This window comes from Physeter macrocephalus, chromosome 11 (genome assembly GCF_002837175.3).
Source record: "Physeter macrocephalus isolate SW-GA chromosome 11, ASM283717v5, whole genome shotgun sequence".
Classification (NCBI taxonomy): Eukaryota; Metazoa; Chordata; class Mammalia; order Artiodactyla; family Physeteridae; genus Physeter; species Physeter macrocephalus.
This window is the reverse complement of record NC_041224.1, coordinates 132,484,252-132,487,535: the sequence shown is the minus strand read 5'-3', so window position 1 is coordinate 132,487,535 and position 3,284 is coordinate 132,484,252. Positions and strand designations below refer to the sequence as shown.

Below are 3,284 nucleotides of genomic sequence, written 5' to 3'. Positions count from 1 at the left end.
CCCCAACGGGAGAGGCCACAACAGAGGGAGGCCCGCATACCAACAAAAAAAAAAAAAAAAAAAAAAAAAAAAAAAAAAAAAAAACTAAATACAAGAATGTAAATAGATTATATAACTTCCAAATAGTAGAGGAAGAAAAAAGAATGTAGAAAACTCAGTAAGTCAAGAAAGGGGGTGGGAAAACTTCAGAAAAAAATCAGGTTAAATAGCATAAAATAATATGGTAGAAATCAAATATCAGAAGTTATAATAAATGCAAATGTGCTTAACAGTTAAGACAGAGATTATCAGGTTGGATTTTTAAAATCCACCTATGTGTTAGGCAAATGCTTATTTGAAGAAAGATCAGTCCTAGGTTCATTTTAGGTAAAAGACACTTTAAGGTAAAAAATTATTGTTAGAAATAAGGAGGTGGGCTTCCCTGGTGGCACATTGGTTGAGAGTCCGCCTGCCGATGCAGGGGACACGGGTTCGTGCCCCGGTCCGGGAAGATCCCACATGCCGCGGAGCGGCTGGGCCCGTGAGCCATGGCCGCTGAGCCTGCACGTCTGGAGCCTGTGCTCCACAACGGGAGAGGCCACAACAGTGAGAGGCCCGCGTACCACAAAAAAAAAAAAAAAAAAAAAAAAGAAAGAAGGAGGGTCACTATAAACTTGTTGCATATGATAACAGAGCTATGAAATACAGAGAACAAAAACTGACATAACTGGAAGCAGAAATCAAATCTACAATTGTGGTGGGTGATTTTAAGACATGTCTGTTGATAGACGGTAGCTCAAGCAGATAAAATATTAGATTTGAGGGGAATTCCCTGGTGGTCCAGTGGTTAGAACTTGGTTCACTGCTGGGGTCCAGGTTCAATCCATGGTCGGGAAGCTAAGATCCCCACAAGGCACGTGGCATGACCAAAAAAAAAAAAAAATTAGATTTGAATAACACAATTAAAACACCTTATTTAGGGACTTCTCTGGCAGTCCAGTGGTTAAGACCCTGTGCTTCCAAGGAACTAACATCTCACGTGCTGCGCAGCATGGCCAAAAACTTAAAAAACAAACAAACAAACAAAACCACTTGATTTAAGGGATGCATAGAACTCCCTCACCCCCGTTATAGAATACTCATTCAAGCCCTCACAGAACATTTACAAAGGTTCAAAATGATCTAAGCCCTAAACCAGTTTGTCAACAAAATTCAAAAACTGGGCATGGAAAAACCATGTTCTCTTGTTGCAATCCAGTTTGGCTGAATATTAATAACAAAAATACCCTTCCTTCACATTTGGAAATTAAGATGGAATGGTTGACTTGCCCTATATCACCACTCCCAATTTAAATATGCTCCTGTGAACCTCTGTTTTTAGATTAACAGTAGATCCCATGTGAGTTTTATAAAATACTAAATTGTCCTGTTTGGAACTGGCCAAAGATGTCAGTTGTAGCCTGTCATAGCTGTTTTCTAGCCCACAAGATTATGCCTCCCACAGAATAATAAAGCAATAAATACAACACTTCTCAGAAGAATGAGTGCCGTTAGTTACATATTTACCTGTTGTTTCTAGACATATTTAAGGGTCTAGGGCTTGCATTTCTATTAAATTTAGCTACAAATACGGCAAAATATGTGGCTACAAATAGCATTAAACAGTTAAATATAGCTAAATTCACAAATATTAAATTTGCTGAATCATTTGTTCTTTCAGCTATTAAAAAAGAATTTAAAAGTATTGAGAGTTAAACAATTAAAATTTTCTATCCCTATTGAATACTTCCTATGTACACAAGTCTAGACATGGGGGCAAAATAGGGCTGTTGTATAAGATTCAGTTCTGGCCCTGAAGATGTTTATGTTTTATTATACCTGAAATTTCAAAATTATAATATTCATCTCAAGCTGAGTTATTCTGAGGGGGAATGCCTATATGTAATCATGCAAAGAAAAACCCTGAAATTTCATTAAGTGCTGAATAGGGAGCATGAAGAATATGGTAATTTAAACATGCCATGTTAAATAGTTTCTTTAGTTTGAACTAAAGTGAGTTTCTTAGAAAAAGTTAATCTTGTATATTTTTTTACAGTTTGGATTATAGGTTTTGAATACTTGGACAGGAGTGTAGGGGATGTCAAGAACATAGTTGGTGTTTGTAAGAGGAATAAATAAATATAGACACATTTTTAACTGTAATCAGTATTAACTTCCATTTGCTTAGAAAGAGTAAGGAGAATATACTATCTAAACCTTCATGGAGAGGAAAGTTTTTATTTTGAACACTCAGCATCAGTAGCTAGTCATGCCGCTGTGTGTCCCCTACATGTTGGCTTTCTGTGAGATAAAAGGAGAAGGACAAGAAAGCTCATAGAGATGCTCACAACAGCAACAGGAGCATTATCCAAGAAAAGAGAGGAGAAATGCTGTTTTGATTGGTTGAGAGAAGCTACAAACACAGAATGTACAAAACAGACCATACACTGACTATTAGGCTGTTATGTATCCTTACCCTAAGAAATTTCAGCTTCAGTCCCATTCTGTCTTTTTGTGCTGTAAGTGTTGTATCTGATTCTTACTTGGAAATCCTTACAGCTCAAAAATCTCCTGTCCAGATTTGCTGCAGCCTTCTATATTACAGATTACTTTTATTACAGAACCTTTCACCCCTGTTGTTGTAATTCTTATTTATCTCTCTACAGATGAACTGTATAGCTATGTAACTTCAGGCAAGTTACTTAATCTCTCTATTTTCTCTGCTGTTAAATATAAACGGTATCAGCCTCTTAGAGTTGTTGTGAGGATTAAATGAGAGAATTCCTAACATGGAGTAAGCACTTGGTAAAAAAATAGCTATTATTATCATGATCTCTCCTCAGCCAGGCTGAGGTCTTAGAGGGCAGTGCTCTCCTATTGTTCTTTGTATCTTCCTCAAGTGCTTATCTGCATCGGCCCAGAATTGAAAAGTGTTTAATATTGTTGCCTGATTTCTTGAGTCTTGCTGGTGTGTATAAGGCAACTGTTTGCAAACTGGGTTTTCTTAAGCAGTTTCAGTGGAGGCGCTTTTGGGCTCCAAAAATATTTTATCCAGATTTTATCTGTAAACTTTATTTTTAAAACTAAAAAAAAAAAAAAAAAAATCTAATTTGTAAGCTCAAATGTTGTAAAACAGAACTTTTACTGTTAAAGGCTCTTACTGTATTAACATTGCTGTTAATTCATTTTTGTGCTTTTCCTTTTTTTTTTTTTTTTTTTTTTTTTTTTTGCGGTACGCGGGCCTCTCACCGCTGTGGCCTCTCCGG

The 3,284-nt window shown here is 36.6% G+C and overlaps 1 protein-coding gene across 3 annotated transcripts in view; it reads left to right on the top strand.

The window, feature by feature from the left end:
• L2HGDH (L-2-hydroxyglutarate dehydrogenase) overlaps window positions 1-3,284 on the top strand; it is a 57,687-nt gene that overhangs the window by 49,302 nt on the left and 5,101 nt on the right. The window lies entirely within an intron of this gene.